The following is a 24,837-nucleotide window of genomic DNA, read 5'->3' as shown; positions in this document are numbered from 1 at the left end:
TTCCAATCCAAGAACATGGTATCTGCATCTATTTGTATCATCTTTAATTTCTTTCATTAGTGTCATAATCTTCTGCACACAGGTCTTTTGTCTCCTTAGGTAAGTTTATTCCTAGATATTTTATTCTTTTTCTTGCAGTGGTTAACGGGAGTGTTTTCTTGATTTCACTTTCTGATTTTTCATCATTATCGTATAGGAATGCAAGAGATTTCTGTGCATTAACTTTGTATCCTGCAACTTTACCAAATTCATTGATTAGCTCTACTAGTTTTCTGGTAGCATCTTTAGGATTCTCTATGTATAGTATCATGTCATCTGCAAACAGTGACAGCTTTACTTCTTCTTTTCTGATTTGGATTCCTTTTATTTCCTTTTCTTCTCTGATTGCTGTGACTAAAGCTTCCAAAACTATGTTGAATAAGAGTGGTGAGAGTGGGCAACCTTGTCTTGTTCCTGATCTTAATGGAAATGCTTTCAGTTGTTCACCACTGAGGATGATGTTGGCTGTGGGTTTGTCATATATGGCCTTTATTATGTTGAGGAAAGTTCCCTCTATGCCTACTTTCTGCAGGCTTTTTATCATAAATGGATGTTGAATTTTGTCAAAAGCTTTCTCTGCATCTATTGAGATGATCCTATGGTTTTTCTCCTTCAATTTGTTCAGATGGTTTATCACATTGATAGATTAGGGTATATTGTAGAATCCTTGCATTCCTGGAATAAACCCCACTTGATCATGGTCTATGATCTTTTAATGTGCTGTTGGATTCTGTTTGCTAGTATTCTGTTGAGGATTTTTGCATCTATGTTCATCAGTGATATTGGCCTGTTGTTTTCCTTCTTTGTGACATCCTTCTCTGGTTTTGGTACCAAGGTGATGGTGACCTCGTAGAATGAATTTGAGAGTGTTCCTCCCTCTGCTACATTTTGGAAGATTTTGAGAAGGATAGGTGTTAGCTCTTCTCTAAATGTTTGATAGAATTCTCCTGTGAAGCCATCTGTTCCTGGGCTTTTGTTTGTTGGAAGATTTTTAATCACAGTTTCAATTTCAGTGCTTGTGATTCATCTGTTCATATTTTCTATTTCTTCCTGATTCAGTCTTGGCAGCTTGTGCATTTCTAAGAATTTGTCCATTTATTCCAGGTTGTCCATTTTATAGGCTTAGAGTTGCTTGTAGTAATCTCTCATAATCTTTTGTATTTCTGCAGTGTCAGTTGTTACTTCTCCTTTTTCATTTCTAATTCTATTGATTTGAGTCTTCTCCCTTTTTTTCTTGATGAGTCTGGCTAATGGTTTATCTATTTTGTTTATCTTCTCAAAGAACCAGCTTTTAGTTTTATTGATCTTTGCTAACATTACCTTCATTTCTTTTTCATTTATTTCTGATCTGATTTTTATGGTTTCTTTCCTTCTGCTAACTTAGGGTTTGTTTTGTTCTTCTTTCTCTAATTGCTTTAGGTTCAAGGTTAGGTCTTTATTCGGGATGTTTCCTGTTTCTTAAGGTGGGCTTGTATCGCTATAAACTTCCCTCTTAGAACTGCTTTTGCTGTGTCCCATAGGTTTTGGGTCGTCGTGTCTCCATTGTCATTTGTTTCTAGGTATTTTTTTATTTCCTCTTTGATTTCTTCAGTGATCACTTCGTTATTAAGTAGTGTATTGTTTAGCCTCCATATATTTGTATTTTTTACAGATCTTTTCCTGTAATTGATATCTAGTCTCATGGCGTTGTGGTCGGAAAAGATACTTGATAGAATTTCAATTTTCTTAAATTTACCAAGGCTTAATTTGTGACCCAAGATATGATCTATCCTGGAGAATGTTCCATGAGCACTTGAGAAAAATGTGTATTCTGTTGTTTTTGGATGGAGTGTCCTATAAATATCAATTAAGTCCATCTTGTTTAATGTACCATTTAAAGCTTGTGTTTCCTTATTTATTTTCATTGTGGATGATCTGTCCATTGGTGAAAATGTGGTGCTAAAGTCCCCTACTATGAATGTGTTACTGTCAATTTCCCCTTTTATGGCTGTTAGTATTTGCCTTATGTATTGAGGTGCTCCTATGTTGGGTGCATTAATATTTACAATTGTTATATCTTATTCTTGGATCGAGCCCTTGATCATTATGTAGGGTCCTTCTTTGTCTCTTGTAATAGTCTTTATTTTAAAGTCTATTTTGTCTGATATGAGAATTGCTACTCCAGCTTTCTTTTGGTTTCCATTTGCATGGAACATCTTTTTCCATCCCCTTACTTTCAGTCTGTATGTGTCTCTAGGTCTGAAGTGGGTCTCTTGTAGAGAGCATATATATGGGTCTTATTTTTGTATCCATTTACCCAGTCTGTGTCTTTTGGTGTGAGCATTTAATCCATTTACATTTAAGGTAATTGTCAATATGTATGTTCCTATTACCATTTTCTTAATTGTTTGGGGTTTGTTATTGTAGGTCTTTTCCTTCTCTTGTGTTTCTTGGCTAGAGAAGTTCCTTTAGCGTTTGTTGTAAAGCTGGTTTGGTGGTGCTGAACTCTCTCAGCTTTTCCTTGTCTGTAAAGGTTTTAATTTCTCCATCAAATCTGAATGAGATCCTTGCTGGGTAGAGTAATCTTGGTTGTAGGTTTTTCTCCTTCATCACTTTAACTATGTCCTGCCACCCCCTTCTGGCTTGCAGAGTTTCTGCTGAAAGATCAGCTGTTAACCTTATGGGGATTCCCTTGTGTGTTAGTTGTTGTTTTTCCCTTGCTGCTTTTAATATGTTTTCTTTGTATTTAATTTTTGATAGTTTGATTAATATGTGTCTTGGTGTGTTTCTCCTTGCATTTTTCCTGTATGGGACTCTCTGTGCTTCCTGAACTTGATTAACTATTTCCTTTCCCATATTAGGGAAGTTTTCAACTATAATCTCTTCAAATATTTTCTCAGTCCCTTTCTTTTTCTCTTCTTCTTCTGGAACCCCTATAATTCGAATGTTGGTGTGTTTAATGTTGTTCCAGAGGTCTCTGAGACTCTCCTCAGTTCTTTTCATTCTTTTTTCTGTATTGTGCTCTGCAGTAGTTATTTCCACTATTTTATCTTCCAGGTCACTTATCCGTTCTTCTACCTGAGTTATTCTGCTATTGATCCCATCTAGAGTATTTTTAATTTCATTTATTGTGTTTTCATCATTGCTTGTTTCATCTTTAGTTCTTCTATGTCCTTGTTAAATGTTTCTTGCATTTTGTCTATTCTATTTCCAAGATTTTGGATCATCTTTAGTATCATTATTCTGAATTCTTTTTCAGGTAGACTGCCTATTTCCTCTTCTTTTTTTAGGTTTGGTGGGTTTTTATCTTGTTCTTTCATCTGTGGTATGTTTTTCTGTCTTCTCATTTTGCTTATCTTACTGTGTTTGGGGTCTCCTTTTTGCAGGCTGCAGGTTCATAGTTCCTGTTGTGTTTGGTGTCTGTCCTCAGTGGCTAAATTTGTTTCAGTGGGTTGTGAAGGCTTCCTTGTGAAGGGGACTAGTGCCTGTGTTCTGGTGGATGAGGCTGGATCTTGTCTTTCTGGTGGGCAGGTCCACGTCTGTTGGTGTGTTTGGGTATGTCTGTGGACTTATTATGATTTTAGGCAGCCTCTCTGCTAATTGGTGGGTGTTCCTGTCTTGCTAGTTGTTTGACATATGGTGTCCAGCACTGTAGCTTGCTGGTCGTTGAGTGAAGCTGGGTGTTCATGTTGAGATGGAGATGTCTGGGAGATTTTCCCCATTTGATATTATATGGAGCTGGGAGGTCTCTTGTGGAGCAGTGTCCTGAAGTTGTCTCTCCCACCTCAGAGGCACAGCACTGACTCCTGGCTGTAGCACCAAGAGTCTTTCATCCCCACGGCACATAAGTGCTTAATAAATGTTAGCTATTATCTTCCATCTACAGTTCATTCACCATACCACAGACAAAATGTAGAAGGTCACTCCGTTGTTAAAACTGTCTACTGGCTTCCGGTCTCACTCTGCACACACACCTTGGCCAGGGCTGAAGAGTCACTCTAGCTGCCCCCTTCACCCCAGTATGTCATTTTGATGTACATCCTCAAAAATATATATGATTGTGCCTCCAACTTCTAACAGGGGTAACAGTTCTCAGAGCTTTCTGAGAATCTGCTTCCCAGGTTATAATCCTCAATTTGGCTCAAATAAAATTCTCTTTTTTCTTCTTAACTTGATAGTTAATTGAATTTTCATTGAAAATAGCAAAGACTTATAGAACTTTAGATGTATTCTAGGCAGTGTTCTAAGCACTTCATTATATTCGTTTAATTTTCTGAAGCAATAAGGCTATTATCCCCATTTTATAGATGAGGAAACTAAGGCACCAAAGAGTTGAGCAATTTGCCCAAGGTCATACAGCTAGCAAGTGATAGAACCAAGATTTAAAACCAAATATTTTAGCTCCAGAGTTAATGCTTTGACATATTTTTCTCTAGGCCTTCACATTTTTTAATATCTATGATGTAATAATAACTTGTTGGCAAGTTTCCATCCCATAGTCTCCCTAAGTTTTAAAATAGTGAAAAGTAATAACAGCACATGAAGTATATCTTGCCATGCCCCGTGGAAAACCCTTTAGGGGCTCCCTGCTGCCCTGGATGTGACTCATGAGCCCTCCAGGCTCTGACTCCTGTTTCATTCTCATCCTGAGCCCACGACTTCCCCCTCCATTCACACAGGCCCATTTCCTCTTTGCTGTAATCAGTCAGCCAGCTACGCTGTGTCCCTGCTTTGCACAGGCTGTGCCTGGAAAACTGTCCTCACTCATCCCTCTTCCTGCTAAACACTCCTCATTGTTCATCTCTTCTGGGAAGTGGTGCTGCCACTTTCACACCAATAAGGAGCCTTAGCCCTGCCCCCAGCACACCGTGAATCCCCCTGGCCTAGCACTGTCCTACCCTCTTCTTTCCCTCTCCTACTGGACCACGGCTTCTGCAAGAGCAGAAACAGCTTATTTGTCTTTATAGTCCCAGCAATTAGCACAGCACCTGGCACCTACCAGTTTGTTGAATGAATACAAAGCCCTCCAAAGAACCTAGTGACATTTTAAATTATTCACTCCAACTGTCTCCACTAGACAGACCTGGAATCACACAAAATCACCCTGGAAGAGACCCAAGAGAGATCCTGGTCTAGTCCAATGCTAGACTAGACCAGGTGAAATAGACAGGTGAAAAAATGAACTGACTTGTTTTTTTGTTGTTGTTGTTGCTGTTTTGTTTTTTTGCGGTACGCGGGCCTCTCACTGTTGTGGCCTCTCCCGTTGCGGAGCACAGGCTCCGGACGCGCAGGCTCAGCGGCCATGGCTCACGGGCCTAGACGCTCTGCGGCATGTGGGATCTTCCCGGGCCGGGGCACGAGCCCCTGTCCCCTGCATCGTCAGGCGAACTCTCAACCACTGCACCACCAGGGAAGCCCTGTCTTATTGTTTTTGAGAATCGGCTTGTCTCAACTAGTCAAGGGCAGCTACAGGAGCACAGTGGGGTCAAGTTTCCGGGTGTCTGATTCCACCCCACCCCCACCCCACCCCACCCCTCAAAGGTGTCTGTATTGTTTCCTATTGCTGCTATGACAAATTATCAAAAACTTAGTGGGTTAAAAACAACACAAATTTATTATCTTACAGTTCTAGAGATGAGAAGTCCTAAATGAATCTCACTGGCCTAAAATTAAGGTGTTGGTAGGGCTGGATTCCTGTTGAAGGAGGCTCTAGGGGAAAATTGGTTCCCTTGCCTTTTCCAGCTTCTACAGGTCACTGCATTCCTTGACTTGTGACCCCTTCCTTCTTCGGAAGCAGCATTGTAGCATCTTCATATCTCCTTCTCTCTGATCTCTGCTCTTGTCCTCTCTTCTCCTGCCTCCCTCTTTCCCTTATAAATACCCAGATGACAATTCAATATAATCTCCTCACCTCAAGATCGTTAACTTAATCACAATTGCAAGATTAGGATGTGGACATCTTTGAGGAACCATTATCTCTCTATGACAGCAACCTAATGTTTCTGATATAGAAACAGATTCATGTTGTGTACCTGAAACTAATACAATGTTATATGTCAATTATACTTCAATTAAAAATTTAAAAATAAATAAAGCAGATTCGTGATCTGACAGCATCTTCTATACACAGGAAAAAAGCAAACATAAAAACACCCTCACCAATGTTCAAGCATATCTTGTTCTCTTTTTTCACTTCTAAATGTCTAGTTTTAAAGAACTGGTAGGAGAAGTCATTCCCAATATATTTATTTAAAATACAGTATTATGAACAACTATGGCATACTCCTCTGTATTGTTTATGTTTTAGGCATACACTTCTATTTTGATTCCATACAGAGTCAGGAATATCTAATTTGTAAAGAGAAAGAGTGGAAAGAAATACAATGTAGTGAGTATTGCCATGTGCCTGGTACTCTAGGCCTTATTTAATTTAAACCTTACAATAGTCTTCTGAACTTGGCTCTATTATCTCTCATTTGAAACTGACTCTCAAAGAGATGAGGTAACTTATCTAACTCATAGAGTCAGTAAGTGGCAGAACAGGTTTGAAATACATATTTACTTGGCTCTAGAATTCATGCTTTTTCCACTAACCCTTGTTGCTTCCCCCAAATTTCAACTTTCTTTTAACTGACTGGTTAACTGACAGATGCAGAGAAAAAGAGAAAATGGGGGAGGAGAAAGAAAAACAGAGATTGAGAGAGACCATCCAGATGGATAAATTTGGTTGAAAATTTCCATGAGCAAGCAACTATAGGAACTCCTTCTGAAGGCAGTGTGAACGCTGCCACCAATATCTGCAACTGTTGGTTGCTAGGCAACTCCTCACCAACCACAGTCCATACCAATCTAATTAGCAGATTTCACCTGAAGTCCAACTGTTGCTAGGTAACCCTCAGACTGGGACATTTTCCCCTCCCCTCTAACTCAATACTGATCCCAAAGGAAAAGGAGTGGGTGTTTGTAAAAAAAAAAATTCACTGAAGATAGATATAGATAGATAAATAGATAGGTAGATAGAAGATAGATAAAATTCCCCCTGTGGCTTCACTATATCCACCAAGAGTAAGCAAATCCAGGATATATAATTCAGTGGCACTGGTATTGATTCTTCACAGGGGCAAGAGACTTATGGGACCAGAGACCAGGCAGACCTATCTTTGGAAACCACTTCAGACAAGAACTCTTGTTGAAGATTCTGAAAGGACTGATTCTTTGGAGCAATCTGAGAGGGAGGAAAGAAGACTAATATTTATGGAAAACCTACTATTACCTGACAACGGATTAGATGTTTTCATAAAGATGTCATCTAATCTTCACAAAGTTCTTGTCAATGGGTAGCTGTTACCATCTACATTTTACTAATAAGAAATTGCCCTTCAGAAATACTAAGTAATTTGATCATGATCACTTGCCCAAAGGAACTAGAAGTTAAAGCCGGGAGAGCCTGACTAAATTTCATGCATGAACTTTCCACTACTCCCTGCATGGGGCTATCTCCACAGGATGACAAGTACTGTCATTCATTCAATATAACCTCAGTATTCAAACAAACTACTAGTAACAAAAATACAAGCTGGCAAAACAGAATTCCCGTCCCCTGTCCACTGTCAGGGATTTACCACTACCTTAAGGCAGTGATTCTCAAACTTTTGGTCCCAGGACCAAATTTTTACACTCTTAAAAATTAATGAGGACTCCAAAGAGCTTCTGTTTATGTAGGTTATATCTATTAAAACCTAGCATATTAGAAACTAAAACAGAGACAAATTTTTAATATTTATATATTAATTAATCTCAAAAATAACAATAAACCCATTAATTAATCTCAAAAATAACAATAAACCCATTTCATGATTAACATAATTTATTTTTATGTAAAATAACTACTTTCAAAAAAATAGAAGAGTGACATTCTTTTACATTTTTGTAGGCCTCTTTGATGTCTGGCTCCATAGAAGTGTTGGATTCTCATACCTGCTTCTGCATTCAGTCTGTGGCATTATCACATGGCAGACAGTCGCTGGAAGATTTCACTTTCCTTCTTGACTGTACAATTTCAGAGAATGAGAGTGAAACAAGCAAATTTATTTTTGTTTGCTTGTTTGCCCTATATTATTATGAAAATATTTTTGACCTTGAGGACCCTCTGAAAGGGGGTTCCCAGGGATTCCCCAGACCACACTTCGAGAAACACTGCCTTAAGGCATAATAATTTGAACGCCCAGAATACATTCAGAGTTTGACTGTGTTCCTTGTATTTTCCCAGCCAATTGTTTAAGAATATCCCACATCTTTCTTGCCTGTAGCATTTTATGGTCCCTTAGAACCCCAGACTACCCCTTCTGGTATGAGATCTATACAATAATATCTGCAAAAAACAATATAGAGATCCTGGCTCCAGACTGACTGAAATGTTTGGAAACATTAGAATGTAGCTTCTATCTTCCCAGTAGCTTTCCCCCCACCTTTTCTGGTAATTGGTACAGAAAGAACCATGAGACCTCCTGGCCTCTGTGATTGGCAGAAGGGATGGCTATTGGACCCAACCAAGCTAATCAGAACCCGTCCCTGAGTTTTTTTATCCTGGCTTGTGATTTCTTTTTCTCCTAAGGTATTAGCATGTTGTACTGAATCAACTTTATGTGCTGGTGCTTTAGAGTCATCCACTGCCATCCCACACTCACAGTTTCACATGCTAAGGATTATACCAGATAATTTCTATTGGCTCTTTTAACACTGAAGTTCTATTCCAGTTTTCTTGCTGAACACCTTATTCCCCTGTGAAATTCCACCTTGGCTGTTCTGCCGATCAGAATCCATGGTGCCTGAATTACTCCCCATAGCTTGAAACATTAATGTTCTTCTCTCTGCTCCCTCAAACCCTCCCACACACTTGCACAAATTCCTTTTTAGGGAGCTCAACTCTTCTCTTTCACAATAGGGGTGAAGTGGCCCAGGGTGTTCTATCACCATGCAACAAATGGCCACCCATTCCAACACCCATGTTTATTGACTTCACAGTCTGCTGTGGTGGGGTGTGCCTTGTGTTTTTGCCTGAGCCATTCCCTCTGCATGGAATTCAGTTTGACTCACTTTAGCAAGCATTTACTGAGCATCTACTCTGTGCCAGACACTTCACTGAGAATACAGAAGCATAAAGGACGGTCCCTACCCTCGAAAAGTTCACATCTAGTAGGAAAGATGAGACATAACCAATAACTACAATAACAGCTAGATGGTAAGATTTATGTTTCACATAGGACTCTGGTAGTACAAATCAGACAACAGCCAACCAAAACTGGCTTACACAAAAAGGAGGATTACTGGCTCTCTGTCAAACCTAATAGGACACCAAGAGCAGCTCTGTGCTGGTTTTCTCCATTTACCTCCCCAACTTCAGATCCATTCTGTGCCCTTCTCTACCCTGCACTGACCTGAGCTTGATTGCTGGCTTTGATTGTGTCCAGCCAGTGTAAGAAACAGCATAAGATTTGAAAGCTTGAGGTGGGTAAGGTCAGAGTATTTACTTACCCCCAGCCCATCCCCACTTCCTCTCTGTCTTGATAGTCTGGCAGTGACTGCGTTCCTCTTCTAACTCTTGTCAGGCTCTGGTAACACTGTTCCCTCCTCTCCCCTCTTCAGAATTAAGGGTTCCAAGACCCACTGTTGCAAGTCCCTGGGTACTTCACTATGTTTTCTATGTTCTCTTAATTCTCCCCGATGCCTCTGTAAATAGTTATGATGTTAACCTCACTTCACTTAGCCCTTTTGAGTATTCCATCTCGCCTCATGGTGGGGCAAGGTGGCTACTGGTGTCTAGAGTCTCCCATCCTTACACCATCAAGATCCAAGGCAGCAAAAAGAGACCACCTCTCCTCCTGTAGTGCTCACTAAATCCTGGTCATGTGCCCACCCCTGAACCAATCACCATGGCTAGAGGAATTCAGTGTTCTCATCATCCAGGTGTGGTCACATGATCCACCTCCAAAGCCAGCAGTGGAGCTATCTTCACCCAAAGCTGTGGCCTGACAGTAAGGGAGGAGGAGTCGCCCAAAGGAAATTTTGGGTGCTGTTACCAAAAGAAAAAATGGGCCTGGGTAGCCCCAAAACAAGGAATTTCCACTTCAACATGGCAAAAGAGAAACAGATAAAAGGCTGGTGGAGTTAGAGATGAGAGAGGTCACCAGTGGCAAGGATTGTCCCTCTGTTGACTACCTGTGCCAGGAAGTTCTATCCTTTTTACTTCAAAGGTAATTCTCAACTCAATCCTCTTCACTTCCCTCCCTCACTGGGAAGGAGCCAACCTTAGCATTTCCCTCTATGGTTCTCTAGACTGTAGACTTGTTCCAGTGCAGTCACAGGAACTACCTGCTGTCATTTTGTTTCAAGATAATAAGCTACCCCAAAACTTGAAGTTGAGGTATGTGCTAAATCCTATAAGAGTCAATCACTTCCTAAATTATCATAATACGCATGGACACATTTGAACTTCCAAGTAATAACTTGTAACAGAGACTCCCCTTTATTCAGTTTAATGCAGCAAATACATTGCATGATGACCTAGAAGTAATTTGGAAATTGAAAAGCATCATACAAATACCAGGCATAATTAAGCCCATGTTTGAGACATTGTCCTGGGCCCTGTCCACCTGCTCAGCCATTTAGGAGCAATCCTATCCCCCATGTCATGCAGCAAATACCATCAAAGCATATCTTTCATGTCTACTGTCTGTTCATAACCTCAAAACTGCCTGCTCCACCCACACTACATCCCAACCCTCTCAAATCTCAAGGCCTCTTGACCTCGTTGCTCTTTCTCTCCTCCTTCTTCAGACTTGAAACCTTCCTGGATATGACCTTGCCTCTACTCCTGCACCAAGAAGGCTCCCCACCTGCTACACTGTCTCATGATACAGGGCCTCCTTCTGATCCAAGATGGTCAAACATTCCTTTCAAGATGCTGCTAATTCTGGTGTCTTCCTAATCCTTAAGAAAGAAAGTAGATGACTCTGAAGAATCCTGAGCTATGATCTCTGAGGAGAATATACTTTCAAGGGTGCTCATGAAGTTTAGTGGTGGTAGAGGGTGATGAAATACTGCAAGCACCTAGAAAGAGTTCCTTGATTGTGAGACTTTGGCACACCTGTCCATCAGTGTGCTCAGAGTCTAAAATGATGACTAAGAATCTTGTAACCAGCTAAATCTGATCCCCTCTGACCAACTTGTTGCCCTTCTGCACTTTATTCTCCCTCAGTTTGGATCTCTATATTTATAGCCATATAGCATAAATATTAAAAACAAAAGTTACAAGATCATATGACCTGTTTTTCAAATTTAGGCAATATCCCTTAACAGATATGTGACCTCAGCAATTAACTTAACCTCTTTGAACCTCAACAGTAAAATTGGGATAAGAATTCTGCCCTGCCCACCTCATGGATGTCTGAGAATTCATTAAGACAGTGATCAGAACCCATTAGGTGCTCAAAACAATGTGAGCTATTATTTTATCATTATCATTACTATTAATAAAACTCAAGGGGACATAAATTCTATTTACCTCCTCTTTCCCATCACCACACCACTCAAATTGCCCTTTGAATACAACCAGCTACTCCACCCAAGCCCAAGTTCCTCCCTGGCCACCAGGAAACTATTTTCCTCATATATCCCTTTTTAAAAGGACAACTACTCAGAGCTCATCTCTCCATAGAAACTCAGAGAATAAATAGAAGCAGGAGATTTTCTGCCGTTTCCATTCTGACTGCTTCAATTAAATTAAAGCCCACACAACTCTTCCATTAGCATGCGGGTGGAGAAGCCAGAGATGTCTCAGTGACCCTGGCTCCATGGTTGGCTTAGACCTTCCAATTATTTTCAGCCAAAATCTCATCTCCTTGACTGGTATTGTTACAAGTAACTGATGTCTGTGTGAAGAGATGTGGTCAGGACAAATCTGCTGTAACTTTAACATCTTTTTCAAGTGCCAAAATTATTGTTATGTTTTTCCAAATCATGAAATTCTTTATCAAGTACTTTTCTTTTTTCTCCCAGTGGGCTCACTCTCCAATAAATGCCCTTCCTCTGTTAGCAGACACTGAGACTTATAAAAAGGTAAGTGATAAAGAAATGGAAACAGGACTGCTCAGTTCAGATGAGAATGTACCATATAATAGAGTGTGTATATTCAGAGCCCCATGGCTGTGAGGGCACATCACAAGTCAATGTGCCGTATATAGGATTCTCAAATCTTTCATCTATGAAGGCTTTTTTCAAGAACAGGAATGCAGACAGCAAGCTTCCTTGTTCCCATTAGATATAGCCAGATGGCAACTCAAAGATGTGGCATGACCAGCTGCCAGGAAAATACTTTTAGCTGAAGTGACATGGAGATCCTGGGGAACAAGAAGGGAAACCCTAGTTTTGGTATCAGAAGGAGATATGAGGAGGAAAGGATGAGGATGTTCATGGTCCCAACCTAGTGCAAGGGAAGCAGTTATACATTTGGATCAACCTTGAGTATGCAATAGAAAAGTGGTATCACCATACCAAGAGACAGCAATTTAAAAGAATGAATCAGCTGCCTGATTTCAAACTATACCACAAAGCCTACAGTAATCAAAACAGTATGGTACTGGCACAAAAACAGACACATAGATCAATGGAATAAAATAATCCAGAAATGGACCCACACTTATATGACCAATTAATAAATGACAAAGGAAGCAAGAATACACAATGGAGAAAAGATAGCCTCTTCAAATAAATGATGTTCAGAAAACTGGACAGTTATATGCAAAAGAAGCAAACTGAACTACTCTCTCACATCATACACAAAAATAAATTCAAAATGGATTAAAGACTTACCTGAAGCCATAAAACTCCTAGAAGAAAACATAGGCAGTATGCTCAATATATTTTTGGATCTGTCTCCTCAGGCAAGGGAAACAAAAGCAAAAATAAACAAATGGGACTACATCAAACTAAAAAGCTTTTGCATAGCAAAGGAAATTATCAACAAAACAAAAAGGCCACCTATTGAATGGAAGAAGATATTTGTAAATGATATATCTGACAAAGGATTAAATATCCAAAATAGTTTTTAAAACTCATATAACTCAACAATAAAAAAACAAACAACCAGATTAAATAATGGGCAGAGGACCTGAATAGACATTTTTCCAAAGAAGACATACAGATAGATGGCCAACAGACATATGAAAAGATGCTCAGTATCCTTAATCATCAGGGAAATTCAATTCAAAACCACAATGAGATATCACCTCACACCTGTCATGACTATTCTTAAAATGACTATTCTTAGAATGACTATTCTTAAAAAGACAAGAAATAACAAATGTTGGCAAGGATGTGGAGAAAATGGAACCCTGTGCACTGCTGGTGGTAATGTAAATTGGTGCAGCTACTATGTAAAACAATGTAGAGATCCCTCAAAAACCTAAAAATAGAACAACCATGTGGTCTAGATTCCACTTCTAGGTATTTTTCCAAAGAAAACAAAAACACTAATTAGAAAAGATATATGTACCAATATATATGGGTACAATATGAACCATATATGCAATGTTTAATTGCACCATTATTCACAATAGCTAAGATATGAAAGCAACCTAAGTGCCCATCAATAGATGAACAGATAAAGAAGATGTTTTATATATATATATATATATATATATATATATATGATGGAATATTACTCAGCCATAAAAAAAAGAATGAAATCTTGCTGTTTGTGACAACATGAATGGACCTAGAGGGTCTGTAAGTGTAATAGTCAAACAGAGAAAGACAAATGACAAATGCTGTATGATTTCACTTTTATGTGGAATCTAAAAACAAAACAAATGAACAAATATAACAAAACAGAAACAGAGTCATAAATACAGAGAACAAACAAGTGGTTTGCCAGAGGGGAAAGGGATGAGGGATGAGTGAAATAGGTGAGAGAGATTAAGAGATACAAACTTTCAGTTACAAAATAAATTAGTCACAGGGGTAAAATGTACAGCATGGGGATTATGGTCAATAACAAAGTAATATGTTTGGTGACAGATGGTAATGAGATTTATCCTTGTGATCGTTTTTGTAATGTATACAAAAAGTGAATCACTAGATTGCATAACAGGATCTAACATAGTATTGTAGGTCAATTATACTTCAAAAAACAAACAAATTAACATAGATGAATGCATAAAGTTGTGGTATAGATATACAATGGAATATTATTCAGCCATAAAAAAGAAAATCTTGCCATTTGTGACAACATGGATAGACCTTGGGGGCATTATGCTAAGTGAAATAAGTCAGAGAAACACAAATACTTCACAATACAAAGACAAATGGTCTTACTTATATGTGGATCTAAAAAAACCAAACTCATAGGAAGAGAACAGATTGGTGGTTGCCAGAGGTGGGGGTTGGTGGGTGGGTGGGTGAAATGGGTGAAAATGGTCAAAATGTACAAAATTCCAGTTATAAGATAAATAAGTCCTGAGGATGTAATGTACAACATGATGGCTATAGTTAACAACACTGAATTGTACATTTGAAAATTGATGAGAGAGTGAATCAAAAGTTCTCATCACAAGAAAAAATTGTAACTCTGTGAGGTAATGTATGTTAACTAGACTTACTGTGGTAATATTTTGCAATATACACATACATCAAATCATTATGTTGTATACCTTAAGCTAATAAAGTGTTATATGTCAATTACATCTCAAAAAAAACTGGAAATTTTTAAAAAGAAAATTCCTTAAATTAACCCTAAAAAGAAACACACATGCACACTCAAAATAAAATTATGTACTTCCGTAGAAATATATACACCTACATGTACAAGCATAGAAGATGATCTGGAAGGTTAAACACAAAACTCTTCACAGAAGATACCTCCCGAGAGGAGACTGGGTTGTGTGAAGGAAGAGAACGCAAACCCCATCACTTGGGAACTTCTGCATTAGAGCTAATTCTGATTTTCTCCACCCTGAACTTGGGAAGTCTCTGGACTTTTCTGTGAACATTGAACATCTTCCCTTTTATAAGTGAAGATGATGTCCTCTGCTCCCTAATGCAGATGTTTGTGCCCATGCGTCCTACTGGCTGGTGAATCTCAGACACCATGTATGTGCATCATCCTAAAGTATTATTGCATTTAACCTAGACACTGAAGTGGAGTCTGACTTTTGAGTTCTATCAATTTAGAATCATTCTACTGCTTACAACATCTTCCAAAGACCATTACTCCCAATTAACTTTACCCTACTCATGCCCCCCATCAGCCAGACAAGCCCATGCTTGTTGCCCTTTTCCAAACTAGAACTAGCTATTTAGGCCTCGGATGAGTGTTCAGTGCTTACCTGTACTCTGCTTCTGTGGCCTTATCAGTATGTCTCGGCATCCTGGCTACCACTGCTGTGGTCAGGGCATATTCAACTTCCAACAGGATTATTTCAAGAGGCCTTTAGATGGTCTCCCTGCTTTTATCTAATCTAATACTCTCCAGGGCAAGTTAGCTAAACCATGGATTCAGCAACATCACCACTTGAAACTCTTCAGTGACCCTTGTCTCCGTAAGTGGCAGCTGTAAACTTCAGTGTACTCCAGAATCACCTGTTATGTTCTCTAAAATGCAGATTTCTGGCTGCCTCCTCCAAAAGCTCTGATTCAGTAAATCCTGAATTTTTAACAAGCACCTAAGAGGATTCTGATGCAAAGAGTATAGGGATCAAACTTTGAAAAACACTAACCTTAGGCTAAGGGCAGCCCTAGTTCCTTGCAATGGTAATCAGGTCCCTCATAACACGATTCTTACCACTCTAGCCTCACCATGCACCTCTCCCCACCTCACATATTTCTTTCCAGCAATACAGAGCAGCATCTTGTCCCCCACTCACTGTTTTGTTCCCCAATACAATTGTTCTCAACTGTGCCCATAATGCCCTCCTTGCTCATCTGTCAACACACTTCATCAACCTAATGCCTACTCATCCTTCATAACACAACTCAGGTATCACCTCCCCCAGGAAACCTTCCCTGACATTCCTGGTTATGTTCTGCCCCCATATTGTCCTTCTAATGCCCAAGCTTTGTCAGACAAAGCTCTTACTCCATTTCCTAGATTTTCTAGATATCCTGGATTCTGAGGTCCTTGCAGCAAGCCATGTCTTACCCTCCAAAATCTCAAGGAGCTACCACAGAGCCTAGCACAGTGTGGGTAGTTACAGTGGTGCACTGTAGGTAGTTAGGTACACTGGGAGTCACACTGGTGTGCTGTAGGTAGTTAGGGAGTCACACTGGTGTGCTGTAGGTAGTTTGCTGGTAGTTGGATAGGCCACAACAAGAGAAGACTTTTTAGTTGACACCTTTCTGAATCCACCAAGCAAGTTAGCCATGTGATGATAGACATGCTCCCTCCTTCCTCTTCAACCAAAAGATGTTGCTGCCCAACCTAAGGGTTAATCTTTTTTCCAACCCTATTTAAACAAAATTGTTATGACTCAATGCTTTCTAGCAGCAATTTGACTCTAAAAATTCAATATCCAAGTTGACATCTACCAAGCTCATACCGCTTACACTGCTTCTGAGAAAGAGGATTTTGTTGGGCCCCCTCAGCAAGGCAGACAATGTCATACTGACGCAGTCATTATTCATCCCACAACTTTCCTCTGCTACCATTCCACTCCCAACCACATTCTCATTATTAAACAATTTTTGAATTCTGGTTAGTACTCATAAAAACCCTATTTCCTGGAGAACGATGTCTGCCCTTAGGAGCAAAAGTAAAGAACAATCCTCTCCCTCTCTCCTTTCCCTCAACATGGGCCTGGATGCCTTTGATGAGTGACTTCATGAACGTTCACCTCATTTCTGGAGAATTCATGCTAATCCACCATAACCCTGCTCAGCTCCAAGCCACAATTCTTTAGCTTTCATTGTACATCTCTAAGGGGAGATAAGAAATGTGTTTCTGAAACTTACTTGACAGAATATCTTACAGGATTAGTGTTCCCTGAATATATTTTGGTAAATGCTGCCTGAGAAACCACCCTATCTTAAGATATGCTCAGGTTCAACAAATGTCCTAGTTACTCAATCATGTCTCAAGATCCAAGCTTCATTCCATTTCCAGGGCAAGTTATGGATTTGGAGTTGAGGAAAGAATTGACCTCAATGAATTGGGATGATTCTATTTCTCTGAGACTTCGGAAGGAACAGAGTCCCTTAGAAAATGTGAAAACTGGGAGGTATCCTAGAGATTGTATCATCCAGTGGTTTTATTTCCCAGCCCAGGATCCTGAGACCCAGAAAGCTGAAGGAATTTGCCTCAGTTTATAACCACACAATTATGGAGCTGGGATCCAGGACAAGGTTCTGATTAAACTCCAGAAATCTTTCCACTACACCATGCTGCCTTCAAATCATTTTTATACACGTAAGGTATACTTTCAGCTCTACAGCAGAATAAGTCTGTGGTAATGTAGTCAGGTGACAGAAGTATCATAAATGGATAATGTATTTCTGCAAGATTTTCCTAGTTCTTTCCTCTCTGTTTCAAAGACCCTTTCATAATCATCCCTCCCTTCCATCTCAAACCCAGTACCAAACAATTTTTAAATTCTAGCAATTATTCACTAAGATATCACTCTTTTGGAAAGCAATGCCTACTCTTTGGGGCAAAGTCAAAGAACAAAGCCTTCCTCTCATTCCTTGCCCATCACATGACTTTGGAAATACCTGATATTTGAATCTGGCTAATTCTGAAAAATTCCCCCAAAGCTGTTTCTAACCCATGGAATTACCCTGTCTCAGTCCTTCCTTCCATAGCCAAATTTGCCAAAAAATGATGTACTATCAATCACCATCTCCTTAAAAACCATTCACTCTTTTTAATCCAATATGGCAATCTATCAGTTAGCTGGTGAGTTCAATCCATTTATGTTTATTGTCATTGATATATACAAACTGGGCTTCTGCCATCTTACTTTGTGCTTTGTACTTCTCTTCATTTACTTTTTATTTGCTTCCTCTTTCTCTTGTACTACACTATTGGAGACATGGAGGGGAGCGAGAATTGTGCTTTTTTTACTGGAAAAAGGAGGAGTGGATATGAGTAGAAAAAATGGGAATTTACTACATGCTGTTCAAATAACTCAAAACTAGCTTTGCATACTAAAAATATGCAAGAGAATAGATGCATGTAAGAAGTAGACCAAAATGCACCAACTAGTAGTTGAATTGATGTGATGAAATTAACTGTAACTTTTTCCTTTTATCTATTTTTCAGAATGAGGTTAAACTACCTTTTCAACTAAAAAAAATTATTTACTAAAATTAAAACTCTGATTGGGTCTCATCACCTATAGTAGAATTTTCTGAAGTGTGTTGGGATGTTAACATGTCTTGTGTGAAAAAAGGGAAACTTGATGATCAAGTAAATTTTGGAAATATTTAATTAAACAAGGTTAAACAGATCTCTTTGCTACAGGACTTCTTGAAGACTTTAAATTATTAATGTTAATTATGAATTTTCAAATGAGGACAAGAGTGTACAATGATACCCAGAGTTATTTGATCTTTGGACCCTGTCTGCTGAACATGTTAAGGGACAGGACACTATTTTGGAATCCCTGTCTTACAGGGAAAGCGAGTGTAACCTATGAAGCTTTTCATAGCCTCCTCTCCTTCAGTCTCTCTTCCTGAGCTGTATCACTTTCCTACTGCAACTGTAACAAACTACCACAATCTTGGTGGGTTAAACAACACAATTTTATTATAATTCTGGAAGTTAGAAGTCCAACAGGGGTCTCACTGAACAAAAATCAAGGTGTCAGTAGGGCTGTGCTTTTTTCTTGAGAATCTAGGGGAGAATTCATTTCCTTTCCTTTTACAACTTCTAGAGACAAGCTGCAGTCTTTGGCTCATGGCTCTTTTCTGCATCCTCAAAGCCAGTTGAGGTCAAAGAGAGTTGAGTCCTTTTCACATTGCATCACTTTAACTCTGTTTCCCCCTCCCTCTATCACTTTTAATGACAGTTGGTTTTGGTTTTTTGTTTCTTTAATTTTCTTATTGAAGTATAGTTAATGTACAATGTTGTGTTAGTTTCTGGTGTATAGCAAAGTGATTTAGATACAGATATAGGTATAGATATTCTTTTTCATATTCTATTACAGGATACTGAATATAGTTCCCTGTGCTATACAGTAGGACCTTATTGTTTATCCATTCTATACATAATAGTTTGCATCTGCTAATTCCAAACTCCCAATCCATCCCTCCCTCAACCTTGACAACCACAATATGTTCTCTATGTCTGTGTTTCTGTTTCATAGATAAGTTCATTTGTGTCATATTTTAGATTCCACATATAAGTGATAGCATATGGTATTTGTCTTTCTCTTTCTGATTTACTTCTTTAGTATGATAATCTCTAGGTCCATCCATGTTGCTGCAAATGGCATTATTGCATTTTTTTATGGCTGAGTAATATTCCATTGTATATATCCCACATCTCCTTTATCCATTTATCTAAATGCCAATGGACATTTAGGTTGTTTCCATGTCTTAGCTATTGTAAATGGTGCTGCTATGAATATTGGGGTGCATGTATCTCTTCAAATTATAGTTTTGTCTGGATATATGCCCAGGAGTGGGATTGCAGGATCATATGGCAATTTTATTTTTAACATTTTAAGGAACCTCCATATTGTTTTCCATAGTAGCTGCACCAATTTACATTCCCACCAACAGTGTAGGAAGGTTCCCTTTTCTCCATACCCTCTCCAGCATTTGTTATTTGTGGACTTAATGATGGCTATTCTCACCAGTGTGAGGTGGTAACTCATTGCAGTTTTGATTTGCATTTCTCTAATAATTAGTGATGTTGAGCATCTTTTCATGTGCCTGTTGGCCATCTGTATATCTTCTTGCAAAAGTGTGTATTTAGGTCTTCTGCCTATTTTTTGATTGGGTTGTTCATTTTTTGTTTTTCAGCTGTGTGAGCTATTTGCATATTTTAGAAATTAAGCCCTTGTTGGTCACATTGTTTGCAAATGTTTTCTCCCATTCTGTAGATTGACTTTTCATTCTGTTTATGGTTTCCTTTACTGTGCAAAATCTTGTAGGTTTGATTAGGTCCCATCTGTTTCTTTTCATTTTTATTTCTATTGCCTTTGGAGACTGACCTAAGAAAATATTGGTATGATTTATGTCAGAGAATGTTTCGCCTAAGTTCTTTTCGAGGAGCTTTATGGTTCATGTCTTATGTTTAAGTCTTTTAACCATTTTGAGTTTATTTTTGTGTATGGTGTGAGGGTGTGTTCTAACTTCATTGATTTACATATGGCTGTCCAACTTTCCCAACACCACTTGCTGAAGAAACTGTCTTTTCTCCATTGTATATTCTTGCCTCCTTTATCGAAGATTAATTGACCGTAGGTATGTGGGTTTATTTCTGGGCTCTCTATTCTGTTCTATTGATCTATATGTGTGTTTCTGTGCCAATATCATGCTTTTTTGATTACTATAGCTTTGTAGTATAGTCTGAAGTCTTGGGAGGGTTATGCCTCCTGCTTTGTTCTTTTTCCTCAAGATAGTTTTGGCAATTCTGGGTCTTTCATGGTTCCATATAAATTTTAGGATTATTTGTTCTAGTTCTGTGAAAAATGTCATGGGTAATTTGATAGGGATTGCATTAAATCTGTAGGTTGCTTTGGGTGTATGACCATTTTAACAATGTTAATTCTTCCAGTCCAAGAGCATGGGATATCTTTCCATTGAGGCCATCCAGGATAATCTCCTTATTTTTAGGTCAACTGATCAACAATTAACTGATCAACAATTAACTGATCAGTTAATTTCATTTACAATTTTAATTCCCTTTGCCATGTAAGGTAACATATTCACAAGTACCAGGGATGTAGGCATTTGGTGGGGGTTGGAGGAGAGAAATACATATTCTGTCTACCGCATCTTTTCCATTTCCCTCCTTTCTCCCGTAGTACCCACTAAACTCCTTACTGAAGTTCCTATTATACTCAGAAAAAAAATTATTTTCATACCAATTGTTTCCTCTCCCTCTAATGCCCACCCCTACCCTTACCACTGCCTTATCTATCTGAAGCATCCCTACACATTCATTAGGGTGTTGTTGAAATCTTACTTCTCCTGTTAATGTCTCCCTGAATTCCCTAGGCAAAATTAGATACTCTGTGCTCTAAAAGTACTTTGTATACATCACAGAGATAACACTCATTACACTGTATTGTATATGTAATAATATAACAGTTAATACTAACTGAGCACTTACTAAAGCACCCAGCACTGTGCTATGTGTTTTACCTGCTGCACTATCTCATTCACTCCTCACAGCAGCTGTAACAGGTGGGCATTACTGATAATCTATCTCTTCCTTCAGCCTCAGACTGTGAGCACTTACAATTCATGAACAGTACATGCCTTATTCATCTCCATGCTATTAAAACCTCCCTCAAGGGTTAGCACTTAATTCAGACTCAATTCATTTGAATCAATTTAACTGCACTGCTGGTTTCTGAGCCAAAAAGTACTGTCAGCCACCCTACTATATGATGGAATCAAAGCTTTCCCAATGGTCAAATTAAAGGTATGTGACATCGGATTTGTCTCAAGTTTTGGGGTCAGGAGCAAATTTGTCTGATCTAGGCACGTGATGAATCACAATGCAGCCCAGCTGTTTGAAGATCATCATGAGAAGGCCACGATGATCAAGAGAGAACAGCTTGCAAAGCAAATGCTTTTTCAGGTGCAGATTTCTCCTGCAACAACTGCAGACACCACTGGAATGTCTAGCTGATCATGTGCTGCTTCTAAAAGAATGGGTCATCCATCATTGACTGATGACTCTGTTCTTAAACCACTTGGGAAATAAATATTTGTTGAGCATACCCCATTATGTATCAGTATAAAATAAACTCATCAATCAATAAATATATTAATGTATTGAATGGCAACATATCTTCATACAATAAATAGCTTCTGAGAACATGTCATTTTCAAGCATAGAAAGTGAATAAAATTAGACCCCTGCCTGTGAGGAGCTCAGACTGGAAAATAAATCAGTACAATGAACTGCAATATAATAATAAAGCCCTTGGACATTTGCTTTGTTTCATAAACCTCAGGTTCCTAAGCTTTGAATATGAGATAACAAACAGTACCTACTTCATAGAGTTTGTGTGAGCATCATTAAGGGTTAATGCATATAAAGAGCTCAGAACAGGGTCTGCACATAGGAAAATCTGATAAATATTAACAATAGGCAAAATGCTATGGAAGCAGAGAGGGACTGGGCTCATGCAGGACTAGGGAAAGGTTTCCTGGGGTGGTGGTGTTTAGTCTGGGCCTGGAAGGGTGAGGAGATGCTTACATGCCCAGAAAAGCAGGGCAAGGAGAGTGCCTGCCTCTGGGCTCTGACTTCAGGATCTGAAACTTGATGTTTCTTGGAAATCTGTTATCCTCTACCAATGGCATTTCACCCCCTGCAAAGACAATGGAATTAAAGGGAGCAGATTTATCGATTTCCTAATATTTTCTGTCTTTGGGAGCTATTTCCAAGTCTGCTAAAGGTCTTTATTCTCCCTTCATTCTCCTCCGTCCCTTTCCTAGAAGCTAGTGTTTTCTCCCAAATCTTTCTCTTCTTCAACCTTTCAAGGGTTTCCTCAATTTCTCCATTCTGTGATTCCCCACTCTGCAATTCCTTGCACCTAAGAAGGTAACAACAGTCTACACCAGGGATGGGCAAACTTTCTCTCTAAAGTACCAGATAATAGATATCTTAGGTTATGTGGCCATGCAGGCTCAACTCTGCTGTTGAGCCCTAGACAATATGTAATTGAATGAGCATGGCTATTTTCCAATAAATTTACTTACAGAAATAGGCAGTTGGGCCAAGTTTGACTTGGCCCATAGGCCACAGTTTGCCAACTCCTGCTCTGGAGAGACCCAGGGCCATATTGGAGCAGAAGCCACAGGAAGAAAGGAGCCTGAGTTGTGATCTGGTTTTACTGTGTCTACATGAGCAAAGCATATAATCTCTCTGGACCCAAGATCGGGGATAACAGGGATATTGTTTTCTGTTATTCCTGCCCTCCCTGATACTGCAGATAAACAAGGAGAAGGGAACCAGCTGCTGTTGCATGCCAACAAGGTGCTAGAAATTTTACATTCCATATTTTATTTAATCTGTAGAGGAACTCCATAATGTATTCTTATGCCCACTTTTCTGATGAGAAAGGCAAGTCTCAGAGGGATTAAGTAAGCATCTCAACACACATTGCTAAGAAATTACAAAGCTAGGTTTTGACTATGAGTCCACCCTGTTCCAAGTTCAAGCCCTGTCCAGCATATCACACTCTCTCCCAAGAATAGATATTGCCAGGGAAAGGCCAGCTGACCAGCTCTGACCAGAGAAGTCCTCAGGCTCACCACCCCCTTTCTGGGTCTTGTGTTCAGTCAAGCTCAAGAGTTGATTAACCAATTACTCTGGATAGACTCCCACTAACCAAGCTCATAATGAACTAGTTATAAATCAGGATGTCAAAATGCCTTTTTCTCATGGGGGACACCATTCCTCTGTTTTGTAACTAGAATTTTCTAGTCTGTTAACTAGTACACACCCCTTTCCGATATCAGGGTACACTAAGTTCGAATTTTAAATCCCAGTGAGTGTGAGAAACAGACTTAGACATAGAGAAAAAACTTGTGGTTGCCAAGGGGGAGGGGGTGGGGGAGGGCAGGACTGGGAGTGTGGGATTAGTAGATGGAAACTATTATATATTGGACAGATAAACATCAAGGTCCTACTGTATAGCACAGGGAACTATATTCAAGATTCTGTGATAAACGATAATGGAAAATAATATAAAAAAAGATTGTCTCTATGTGTATAACTGGATCACTTTGCTGTACAGCAAAGATTGCCACAACATTGTAAACCAACTATACTTCAATTAAAAAAATAATTTTTTTTAAAATAGAAAATCCCAGTGGGTGTGGAGTCAGAGCCAGGGAAGGAAGGAAGCCAAGGTGAGACCCAGCTCACAATCCATCTCTGGACACAACAGGGCCTAGAATTCTCAAATTCAGGTCTCAGTGATGAGGAGACTGCTGTAAACTGCACATTTCTATTCTCTTCCTGGCTCCCCATTTTCCTGAGCTTGACACCAAGTACCTCCTTTGAGTGGATTGTCCTTTCCTCCTTTTATAAATGTTTATCTTATTTCAAATACATTTCCATAAAAAAAAAAAAACTTCAAGAATACTACCGAAAAGAACAAAATTCTAAATCATCCACAGTCTCACCACTCTGAGATAACCACAGTCAATATTTTGGACTATAAACATCCAACATTTTTTCTGTACATGGTAAAACATATACATATAGATATATACATATATACACATGTGTGTCTTTATAAGAAAGATCATGCTGTACATACTTGCTGGTGACCTTTTCTTCACTAAATAATATATAGCAACCAACTTTTCATGTTGCCAAATATTCTTCTCAATCATTAATTTAATGGTTGTATGGTAGTCTATTACACATATGTGTTCATTTGACTAGTTTCCTACTTTTGAACTCATTCTTCCTTAAGCTGCATTAATATCCACCAATTTGACTCCAGCTTGGCCTGGGAACCATTTGGTCTCTTGACTTATTTGTATTAGTCGTACTCCCTGCCTCCTCACCTGAGCCCACTCCTGCCTCACAGCACACTCTGAGGTCTCAGTGAGGTGTGTGCATTAAAGCTCAAT

Source organism: Lagenorhynchus albirostris, chromosome 20, assembly GCF_949774975.1.
Source record: "Lagenorhynchus albirostris chromosome 20, mLagAlb1.1, whole genome shotgun sequence".
Classification (NCBI taxonomy): domain Eukaryota; kingdom Metazoa; phylum Chordata; class Mammalia; order Artiodactyla; family Delphinidae; genus Lagenorhynchus; species Lagenorhynchus albirostris.
This window is presented reverse-complemented; position numbering follows the sequence as displayed.